The following is a 12,735-nucleotide window of genomic DNA, read 5'->3' on the forward strand; positions in this document are numbered from 1 at the left end:
GAAACAGAGCCCCAGTGAACTGAAAGGGAGCGTGAGAACCAGGGTCCCATTTAGGGGTGAGTGTAAAGGGACGGTGGGAACTCGGGTCTGGCTGATGGAAAAAGAGCACGGGAACCATGCCCCAATGAGGAGAACGAGAACAGTGGAATTGGGGGCTGGGTGAGTGAAAGGAAGCATAGATAATTAAACAACACACACAAATTGCTGGTGGAACGCAGCAGGCCAGGCAGCATCTACGGGAAGAAGTACAGTCGACGTTTCGGGCCGAGACCCTTCGTCGGGACTAACTGAGAGAAGAGATAGAGATTTGAAAGTGGAAGGGGGAGGGGGAGATCTGAAATGATAGGAGAAGACAGAGGGGGACGGATGAAGCTAAGAGCTGGAAAGTTGATTGACAAAAGGGATACACAGCTTGAGGAGGGAGAGGATCATGGGACGTGAGGCCTAGGGAGAAAGAAAGGGGAGGGGAGCACCAGAGGAAGATGGAGAGCAGGCAAGGAGTGATTGTGAGAGGGGCAGAGAGAGAAAAAAGAGAGAGATAAGAAAAAAAAGGGGGAAATAATAAATAAATAGGTAGGTAGATAGATAAATAAATGAGGGGTGGGGTAAGATGGGGAGGAGGGGCATTAGCGGAAGTTAGAGGTCAATGTTCATGCCATCAGGCTGGAGGCTACCCAGACAGAATATAAGGTGTTGTTCCTCCAACCTGAGTGTGGCTTCATCTTGACAGTAGAGGAGGCCATGGATAGACATATCAGAATGGGAAGGGGACACGGAATTAAAATGTGTGGCCACTGGGAGATCCTGCTTTCTCTGGCGGACAGAGCATAGGTGTTCAGTGAAACAGTCTCTCAGTCTGCGTTGGATCTCACCAATATATAAAAGGCCGCACCGGACGCAGTATACCAAGTACCAGTGAGTGGGAATGTGGGAAAAGAGGGAACTGGGGTCTGGCATATCAGGAAGGACTACAGCCTACTTTACCTAGTGAACCAAATGCCAAACCAGCAGACTATCAGAGTTTTACTGAACACATTCTAACAACACTGGGGGAGCATCTTCACCAGAAGAAATCCAGTGATTAAAGATAGTCCACTGCCTTCTCAAGGACAATCAAACACTGCTACTTACTGATGTCCAGCCGGTGATGTTCATGTCCAGTAGAAAATACTGACTGACCAGGTGAGTATTTCCAGAATATTCTGTTTGATTTATAAAATCTGGCAAATTCTGTATTTTGCTTTTATGCTTTTCTAAATACAGCTGAAAGCTAAATCTAGTAATTACACATAAACAAATTCTTTATCAGTTCTGATATGTTTTTTGTTGTCTGCTTTCTTGGGTAGCAACACTGTGCAAAAGTCTTAGGCATGTGTGGAAAAAATCTGTAAAGCAAAGATTATTTCAGTAATAATGAAATGACAAGTTTCTAAATATCAAATAAATTACTTTACTGCTCTTTAAACAGGAAAATAACTAAATCAAATCAATTTTTGGTGTGACTACCTTTGCCTTTAAAATTGCATCATAGAACGTAGAAATCTACGGCACATTACAGGCCCTTCAGCCCACAATGTTGTGCCGACCATGTAACCTACTCTAGAAACTGCCTAGAATTTCTCCAGCACATAGCCCTCTATTTTTTTAAGCTCCATGTACCTATCTAAGAGGCTCTTAAAATACCCTATTGTATCTGCTTCCACCACCACCACCAGCAGTGCATTCCACGCACCCACCACTCACTGTGTGAAAAACTTACCTCTAACATCCCCTCGGTACCTATTTCCAAGCACTGTAAAACTATGCTTGCTTGTGTTAGCTATTTCAACCCTGGAAAAAAGCCTCTGGCTATCCACACGATCAATGCCCCTCATCATCTTATAGATCAATTCTCTTAGATGCACCGCTGTGCAGTTTTATAAGAAAATGGGGTCTAGGCCCAAAACGTCAACTGTACTCTTTTCCCATAGATGCTGTCTGGCCTGCTGAGTTCCTCCAGCAATTTTTTGTGTGTTGCTTGGATTTCTGGCATCTGCAGATTTTCTGTTTTTAAGAAAATCAGCTGGTAGGTTGTTCCAAGAATCTTGCAGAACTTGCAGTTCTTTTGCAGACTTTGACTTGTATCTGTCTCTGCAGTTAATCCCAGACAGCCTCAATGATGCAGAGATCGTTTCGAATTTAAGACTGAGCAGTGGATCTTTTCTAAATTTAAATAAGACATAATATCACGTAGCCATTGAAGATGTGTAGGAGGGGTAGACTCCTTCCATTTAAGCAAGATTGCTCTTCTTGCGAAAAGAGAGGTAAAAACTAAAACCTGTAGGTTAGGAGTATTTAAAGTTATATCTTCATTTGCAATAATACCAAACAAGGCAGTAAGGGGATTTGGGTCAAATTGGACCCTAAAAAGTTGTGAGAAGGTATGAAATACTTCCCGCCAAAACTTTTCAATTGTAGGGCAAAACCAAAGCATATGAATTAAAGAGGCATCAGCAGAGTTGCATTTATTACAAAGTGGAGAAACATTCGGGTAAAAACTGGACAGCTTCTGTTTAGAAATGTAAGCTCCATGAACAACTTTAAATTGTAGAAGAGAATGACGAGCACAGAAAGATGATTTATTAACCCGTTTAAGAATTTTATTCCATCTATCATCAGAAACCTGACAATTTAGGTCATCCTCCCAAGCTTTTTTTATTTTATCCAAAAAGTCTTGTCCAGAATCAATCAACAAGTTATAGATACCGGTAATAGAACCATTAACAAAAGGTTTTAAATTTCAAAAGATCGTCCAGTAAATTTTTATCAGGACCTATAGGAAAAGTAGCTAATTGGAAACGTAGAAAATCTCTAATTTGAAGGTATTTGTAAAAATTTGTTTTTGGGAGTGCAAATTTATTTGACAATTGGTTAAATGAAGCAAGAGATCCTGAGATAAACAGGTCCCAAAAACACTTAATACCTAGTTCATCCCAATCTTTAAAGATTTTATCAGTTATGGAAGGGATAAAAAAAAATTAAGGAAAATGGGAGATGATAATGAAAAATTCGCTGAACCAAAAAAACAAAACTATCTTTTTACGATATTTGGGGACCTTTCCTAAATTACTTTTCCAATTTATAAAGTTTAACAGTGCACAGACTTTTATGTATATTTATATTTTCTCTTCTTGAGTGAATATGTTTTTTTTTCTAATTATCCATTGTCATCCATCAGCTTTTTTCTTTGGTAGTTGGTAGGGGTTTGACTTTTTTAATATAAAAAATTTCTTTTATGATGTATGACTTACCTTTAAATTTTTGATTACAGAGTGGTATACCTTTATGTGTTATGCTATAACATTTTGATCAATTTTATTACAATATATTAATGTACACAATTTATGTTGAGATGTATCTATGTGTTGCACTCTGTAAATCTTGTTTTTTTTTCTTCTGAATAAAAATATTGTAAAAAAAATGATGTTGAGATCAGTGCTCTGTGAAGGCAATACCATCTGTTGCAGAATTCCTTGTTCTTCTTTTTGCTGAAGATTTTTTTTATGACACTGGCCATGTGTTTGGCCTGCTGCAGAATGACGTTGGGACTGATCAATCATGTGATGGATGAAAGTGTACTTGTACATCTCACCATTGCTGATACCATTAATTCTGAGCAGATCACCCACTCCATTTGCAGAAATGCAGCCCCAGACCTGCAGTGAACCTCCACTATGCTTCATTGTTGGCTGCAGTTACTCATCCATGTAGCACTCTCCAGCTCTTCAACAAACTCCCTCCTGTTTGAACCAAAAATTTCAAATTTTGACTCATCAGTCCAGAGCACTTGCTGCCGTTGTTAATCACTCCAGTCTCCATGTTTTTGTGTGTCGGTGAGCTCTTGGCTTTGTTTCCACTGGAGGAATGGCCTTTTGGCAACAACTCTTCCATGAAGACCACTTCCGACAAGACTTCTCCGCACTGTGGAGGAGTGCACTTGGGTTCCCGTGTTTTCAGTGAGTTCAGAGCTGAGAGCAGTGCTGGACTTCTTCCAACTTAGAAGAGATGTCAGTTTGATGTTTCTGCTGCACTCAATTTCCATGGATGACCACTGAATTTCTGGTCCTCCACCTTACCTATTTCTTGGTGATTTCTCAAAAGAGCTTGGACAGTACATCCTGAAACCCCAGTCTGCCATGAAACTTCTGCTTGGGGGAGACATTCCTGATGCAGGATGACCATCATGTACTTTGTTGCTCTGCTTACATCTTCCATGGTGTAACAATTGATGATTTGAAGGTTAAATTGCCACATCTGGCAGAACATTACCTTACAGTCTGGTTATCCTTCTCCCAGCTCCATTCCTTCTGTCTCAGTTAATCAGTTTAATTCATTCAGCTCACTGATCATTAGCACCAGTTTGTTATCTTTGTTTAATCATACACTGAGCCGATGGGAAATGGAGTGAAGGGGCTCAGGATAGGATGGATGGTACAATAACAAAGATAGTATGCAGTCAAACTGTCAGGAAGGGTAGGCAGATGATAGGACAAAATTGCAGCCACCAGGGTTAGCATCAGTGTATTAGGGATATAGAATCAAAAAGGGTAGCAAATACAGTACTCAAACTGCTATATTTCAAAGTATAAGAAATAAGGTGGATGATCTTGTTCCACTTCTACAGATTGTCGGGTATGATGTGGCCATCACTGAATCATGGCTGAAGTATGGTTGTAGTTGGGAGCCGAATGTCCAAGGTTACATGTTGTATCAGAGGGATAGGAAGTAGGCAGAGGGGGTGGCGTGGCTCTGCTGGTAAAGAATGGCATCAACTCATTAGAAGTACGTGACATAGGATCGGAAGATAGAACCTTAATCATAATGTTGAATCTTTGTGGGTTGAGTTAAGAAACTGCAAAAGTAAAAGAACACTGATGGCAGTTATATACAAGCCTCCTAACAGTAGATGGAATGTGGACTACAAATTACAACGGGAAATAGAAAAGGCATGTCAAAAGGGCAATGTTATGATAGTCATGGAAGATTTTAACATGTAAGTAAACTAGGAAAATTAGGTTGGTAATGGATCCCAAGAGAGTGAATTTGTTGAATGCCTGTGAGATGGCGTTTTAGAGTAGTTTGTCGTTGACCCTACAAGGGGATCAGCTGTACTGGATTGGGTGTTACGTAGTGTACCAGAGGCAATTAGGGAGCTTAGGGTAAAGGAATCCTGAGGAGGCAGTAATCATAATACGATTGAGTTCAACTTGAAATTTGATAGAGAGGAAGTACAGCAGAAAGAATAGCAGTATTTCAGTGGAGTAAAGGAGATTACATTGGTATGAGAGAGGAGTTGGCCAAGAGATGCTGGCAGGAATGACAGCAGAGCAGCAATGGCTTGAGTTTCTGGGAAAGATGAGGAAGGTGCAAGATAGGTGTATTCCAAAACTAAGCATACTCGGTATGGCAGAATAGTGCAATGGTGGCTGACAAGGAAAGTCAAAGCTAATGTAAAAGTAAAAATTAGCAGAAAGAGGATTAGGAAGCCTTCAAAAACCTACAGGAAGTAACTAAAAGAATCATTGGTGGAGGCATGGGGTGGGGGTTGATGAAATATGACAGCAAGCTACCAAACAATATCAAGGTAGATAGAAAAATATTTTTCAAATATATTTTTAAAAAAAGTGAGATGAGAGTGGATATAGGAGTGCAAGAAAATGAGACTGGAGAAATAATAATGAAGGCCAATGAGATGGCAGAGGAACTAAATGAGTATTTTGCATTAATCTTCACAGTGGAAGGCACCTGCAGTGTGCCAGGTGTTGAAGGACGCGAGGGAAGAGAGAATTGAGTGCAGTTACTATTACAAGGGAGAAGGTTCTCAAAAAATTGAAAGACCTAAAGCTACATTAGTCACCCAGACCAGATGAACTGCACTCAAGTGTTCTGAAAGAAGTAGTGATAGAAATTGTGAAGGCATTAGTAATGACCTCGAGGGATGGAAAATTGCAAATACCACTCCACTCTTTAAGAAAGGAGGAAGCAGCAGAAAGGAAATTATAGACCAGTTAGCCTGACCTCTGTGGTTGGGAAGATGTTGGTGTCAATTTTAGCATTTGTTTCAAGATGTCTAAAATATAAGAGCAGGGATATGATGCTGTTGGTTTATAAGGCACTGGGGAGGACTCTCCTTGAGTACTGACTTAGGCTCCTTATCGAAGAAAAGATGTGCTAGTATAGGAAAAAGTTCAGAGGGGGTTCACAAGGATGATTCTGGGAAAGAAAGGGTTATCATATGAGGAACATATGATAGCTCTGGGCCTGTATTATATTGGAATTTAGAAGGACAAGGGGGAATCTCATTGAAACCTTTCAAACATTGAAAGGCCTAGATAGAGTAGATCTGGAAAGGATGTGTCCCATGGTAGGGGAGTCTAGGACAAGAGGGCACAGCCTCAGGATAGAAGAGCATCCATTTAAAACTGAGAAGCAGAGAAATTTCTTTAGCCAGAGGGTGGTGAATTGGTGGAATTTGTTAGCACAGGCTGCTTTGCAGGCCAGGTCATTTGGCGTGTTTAAGGCAGAGATTGATTGGTTCTTGATTGGCCACAACATCACAGGTTACGGGAGTGGGGCAGAGGAAGGGAAGGAAAAAGTATCAGGCATGATTTAATGATGAAACAGACTCGATGGGCCAGATGGCCTAACTCTGCTCTTCTGTCTTATGGTCTTATATACCTACAAGTAATCAAGTTTTATTTTGAAAAGTAGTCTATTACTTAATATGTTACCTTCTTTTTAAAAAATATTAGAAATTCTGTAACATTTAATTTTTTTGGAAAATGAATTTTTGGAAATCTAAAATTTGTTCTTTACTGAAACAGAGATACAATATTTGAAGCATTAAGCCTTCTTAGATATACTGGTTAGCTCCTTCTTGCATCAGTTTTTATCCATCTGTTTTTATTTTGTTTTCTTTCTGGTTTTAATTACACCAGTAAAATAACAGATTTAAACAGGATTGTTTGTTAAGGTTCATTTCTTCAATGTAAAGTTTGACTGTGTGGTTACCTAGTGATCACTTTAATAGAACTTTAAATCACTGTGTATTCGACTCGGTTACTTGGGGCCAACTCTTTGCCTTTCTGAACCCATTTACTTGGAAGAAATATTCTTCCAAGATTGGACAGCCCAGTGTCATTGAGGATTCATCTTAAACTGGCAAAAAGAAACTAAATTCAGTCTGTTTTAGGACAAATTAGTCTGGAGTAACAGCTGGCAGAACTGACAAGAGCGGAGAGTTTTAAAACTATCAGAATTATTTGAGCAACTCTGAGCATTATAATGCAAGAGAGTTTTGAGAAATTAAATCAAAGTTTGAAGTAAATTTATTATCAAAGTACATATGTCATATACCACCGTGAGATCCATTTTCTTGCAGGCATTCACAGTGAATACAAGGAAACTGCACACAACAAAGATGGACAAGCAAACAATATGCAAAAGGCAAGTGTTCAAATACAAAAGAGAAAGCAAAATAATAATAATAAACAGTAAGTATCAAGGACATGAATTGTAGAGTGTTTGAAAGTGAGTCCATAATTGTGACACCATTCAGCCAGATTAGAAAAATAATTTTAGATCATGGTACACATTTTGTGCCACTCCCACTTCAAAGTGCAGGTCTTGGACTCTCATCTGCCATCTGGACTGCTGAAAGCAGTTAAATGTTGGTCCATGTTGTTAATGAAATACCATCAAGATAAGATTTCCATCCACATTGTGCAGTTGGATTCGTCTCTGGCATCAGAGGTGACTGTTACAAATTAGAGACGACCCTTGAGTCTCCTTGGCTTTGAGGCAAGGGAATGGGGAAAAGAGTATTGGTACCTCAGGGAAGGGTAAAAAGGAAGGAAAATGAGTGCAGTAACACAGAGGGGAACATGAGAGTTTTAATTAAGGGTGGAGGAAAGGAGAATAATAATATTTGGAAGCATTGAATGGCAGGAAAACTGTCAAATTACACACAAACTGCTGGATGAACTCAGCAGGCCAGGCAACATCTATGGAAAAGAGTATAGCCCAAGACCCTTCATCAGGAACTTCAATGCTTCAATCAGGAACTGATGAAGGGTCTTGGCCCAAAACATCGACTGTTTTCTTTTTTCCACAGATGCTACCCGGTCTGCTGAGTTCATCCAGCAGTTCACGTGTGTAACTTTGGATTTCCAGCATCTGCAGATTTTCTCATTTGAACTGAATACATTGTTGGAGGAAGTGTGGTAGGGGCTGTGAGGAAGGTGTTAGACCATAAGAAATGAGCAGAATTATGCCATTCGGCACATCTGCTCTCTCATTTCATCATGGCTGATACATTTCCCTCTCAGTCCTATTCTCCCACCTTCTCCCTGTAACCACTCATTGCCTGATTAATCAAGCTTTCAAACTCCACCTTAAATACACTAAAATCAATGGCCTCCACAGCCATTGATGGCAAAAGACTCCAGATTCATCACCCTCTGGCAAAAGAAATTCCTCCTAATCTCCATTCTAAATGGATGTCCCTCTATTCTGAGGCCGTGTTCTGTGGCCCTCAACTCTCCCACCATATGAAGCATCCTTTCCACATCCACTCTTATCTAGGCCTTTCAACATTCAATAGGTTTCATTGAGATCCCCCCTCGTTCTTCTAAATTCCATTGAGTAAAGGCCACAGAGCTAACCACTCTGTATATTATAAGGCTTTTGTTCACAGATTCATTCTTGTAAAGCTTCTCTGAAACCTCTCCAACATCAGCACATCACATCCTGATGAAAAGTACTTATTCAGTTCATCTGCCATTTCCTTGTCCCCCATTACTCGTTTTCCATTAGTCGAATATCAAACTTCGCCTCCTCTATATGTCTGAAAAAACTGTTGGTATCCTCTTTGATACTATTGGCTAGCTTACCTTCATATTTTATCTTACCCCCTTATGTCCCTTTAGTTGCCTTCTGCTGGTTTTAAAAGTTTCCCAATCCTTTAACTTCTCACTAATTTTTGCTCTATTGTATGCCCTTTTTTTCTCTTATGTTGACCTTAACTTCCCTGTTAGTTACAGTTGCGTCATCCTGCCTTTAGAATATTTTCTTATTTGGAATACATCTATCCTGCACCTTCTGAATTGTTCCCAGAAACTCCAGCCTTGGCCGTTCTGCTGTCATCCCTGCTGGTGTCCCCTTCCAGTGAATTTGGGCCAGCTCCTCTCTCACGGCTCTGCAATTCCCTTTACTCCATTGTAATGCTGATATATACAGTTTTATTGCAGTGTGAATTCTATTATTATATCAATGTCTCCTAAGGGTTCCTTTACCTTAAGTACCCTAATCAAATCTGGTTCTTTACACAACACCAATCCAGAATACAATGGTCAATGGGAGTACCAACACCAATGGACAAAGGGAGTAGGCAGTTTAAATGGTTTTAGCATGGACTAGATGGGCCAAAGAGCCTGTTTCTGCATTGTACTTCTCTATGACCAATAGCTGATCCCCTAGAGGGCTCAACCAAAAGCTGCTTTAAAAAGCTATCTTTTAGGCATTCTACAAATTCTCTCTTGGGATGCAACACCAACCTGATTTTTTCAGTCTACCTTTATATTGAAATCCCCCATGACAATCATAACATTGCCCTTTTGACATGCCTTTTCTTCTCCCATTGTAATTTGTTGCCCACATCCAGGCTAGTGTTTATAACTGTATATAATTCCCATCAGGGTCCTTATACCTTTGCAGTTTCTTAATTCTACCCACTTGGATTCTACATTTTTTGATACCATGTCACCTCTTTCTAAAGATTTGATTTCATTTTATCTACCAACAGAGCCACGCCACACCTTCTGCCTAGCCACCTTACCTTCTGATTCAGTGTGTATCCTTCAATGTTATGCTCCCAACTATAATCTTCTTTCGACCATGACTCAGTGATGCCCAATCTAACTGTGGTACAAGATCATCCACTTTATTCCATATACTGTGTGCATTCAAATGAAACACTTTCAGTCCTGTATCTGTCACCATTTTTGATTTCACCCCCTTTGACACTACAACTCATCCCACTGACTGCAATTTAGCCCTATCAACTGCCAGTCCTTCCTCAGTCTCACTACACATTCACTCTGCTCGTAAGCCAGCAGCCCTATCACTCCTGTTCCCATGCCCCTGCCAAATTAGTTTAATCCACCCCAACAGCTCTAGCAACCCTGCCCATGAGGATATTGGTCCCCCTCAGATTCAGAAGTAACCCATCCCTTTTATACAAGTTGTACCTTCCCCAGAAGGGATCCCACTGAACTCCAGTCCCCAGCAGCAATTTCTCAACCGTGCATTCATCTGCCAAATCATCCGATTCTTACCCTCTCTGGTGCATGGCACAAGGCAGCAATCCCGAGGGTGCTACCCTGAACATCCTGTTTTTCAGCTTTCTGCTTGGCCCCTAAATTCTCTCATCTGGACCGCTTCACATTATTGGTGCCAATATGTATCAAGACTTTTGGCTGCTCACATTCCCCCTTTAGAATGTCATGGACCCGATATGAGACTTTCCTGACCTGACACCTGTGAGGCAATGCACAATCCAGGTGTCTCTATCACGTCCACAGAAACTCATATCTACTCCTCTAACTATGGAATCCCTATCTCTAATGAACTCTTCTCCCCCTTCCCTTCTGAGTCACACTGCCAGACTCAGTGACAAAGACCCAGTCACTGAGGCTCCCCTTTGGTAGGTTACCCCCCCCCCCTCAAAAGTATCTAAAATGACATACTTATTACTGAGGGGAACAGCCACATGGATACTCTGTACTGACTGCCCATTTCCTCTCCTGACAGTCATCCATTTTCCTGCCTCCTGCAACTTATGGATGCCTATCTCCCAGTAGTTCCTATATTTCATCCTCAGTTTCCCATATCAGCCGAAGGTCATCGAGCAGAAGCTCCAATTCCTTAATACAGTCTTTGAAGAACTGCATCTCAGTGCTCCTGGTGCAGATGAGGTTATCCAGGAGGCTGGAGGTCTCGCAGAAATCCCACATCTCACATAAACAACACAATTCAGCCCCTGGGGCTGTTCTCACTGCTCCAAGTACTACCGAACAAAGAATGAAGAAACAACTTAGCAGATATGTACATCACATAAACTTGATGAGCCAAAGCCTCCTCACTCTAACACTGGTCCACTCCAACAATGGCTGCTCCACTTGTCCCTGCCTTTTTTTTGGCTTTGCTACTGCTTGAGGCCTCCTCCGCCAATTCGACTGCGCTGCCATTGACAAGATAAACAGAAAAACAGAAGCATGACCTGGATGGGACAGTGTTGCAATGTCTGAGTCAATTTGTCAGTGAATCAAAAGTCAGTATTCCTATGGAAAGGAGCATGAAATAAAGCAATTCAATTATCTTCCAAAAAATATAGGTATACATTTGGTTTCAAACTTTAACAGAAGCAAGTAAAATGTAATACTGTATTCCAAAATTTCTGGATGACTCCAAACTGAGTCCTACTTCAGTGGTTGGTTAGTTGATGATGAAGATCCTGAGAGGCAGGATTTATGAACATTTGGAGAGGCATAATATGATTAGGAATAGTCATCAGGAAACATAGAAAACATAGAAACATGGAAAACCTACAGCACAATACAGGCCCTTCAGCCCACAATGCTGTGCTGAACATGTCCTTACCTTAGAACTACCTAGGCTTACTCATAGCCCTCTATTTTTCTAAGATCCATGTACCTATCCAGGAGTCTCTTAAAACACCCTATTGTACCTGCCTCCACTATTGTCGTCGGCAGCCCATTCCACGCACTCATCATTCTCTGCGTGAAAGAACTTGCCCCTTACATCCCCTCTGTACCTACTTCCAAGCACCTTAAAAAAACTGTGCCCTCTCATACTAGCTATTTCAGCCCTGGGAAGAAGCCTCTGACTATCCACACAAGAAATGCCTCTCATCATCTGATACACCTCTATTAGGTCACCTCTCATCTTCCATCGCTCCAAGGAGAAAAGGCCCAGTTCACTCAACCTATTTTCATAGGGCATGCTCCCCAAACCAGGCAACATCCTTGTAAATCTCCTCTGCACATCCTTCCTGTAGTGAGGCGACCAGAACTGAGCACAGTACTCCAAGTAGGGTCAGACCAGGATCCCATATAGTGGAAACATTACCTCTCAGCTCTTAAACTCAATCCCACGATTGATGAAGGCCAATACACCATATTCCTTCTTAACCACAGAATCAACCTGTGCAGCAGCTTTGAGTGTCTTATGGTCTTGGACCCCACAGTCCCTCTGATCCTCCACACTGCCAAGAGTCTTACCATTAATACTATATTCTGCCATCATGTTTGACCTACCAAAATGAACCACTTCACACTTATCTGGGTTGAACTCCATCTGCCACTTCTCAGCCCAGTTTTGCATCCTATCAATTTCCCGTTGTAACCTCTGACAGCCCTCCACATGATCCACACCTCCAACCATTGTGTCATCAGCAAATTTACTAACCCATTCCTCCACTTCCTCATCTGGTTCATTTATAAAATCACAAGGAGAACAGAACAGATCCCTGAGGAACACCACTGGTCACCAACCTCCGTGCAGAATATGACCCGTCTACAACCACTCTTTGCCTTCTGTGGGCAAGCTAATTCTGGATCCACAAAGCAATGTCCCCTTGGATCCCATGCCTTCCTACTTTCTCAATAAGCTTTGCAT

This window comes from Hypanus sabinus, chromosome 4 (genome assembly GCF_030144855.1).
Source record: "Hypanus sabinus isolate sHypSab1 chromosome 4, sHypSab1.hap1, whole genome shotgun sequence".
Classification (NCBI taxonomy): Eukaryota; Metazoa; Chordata; class Chondrichthyes; order Myliobatiformes; family Dasyatidae; genus Hypanus; species Hypanus sabinus.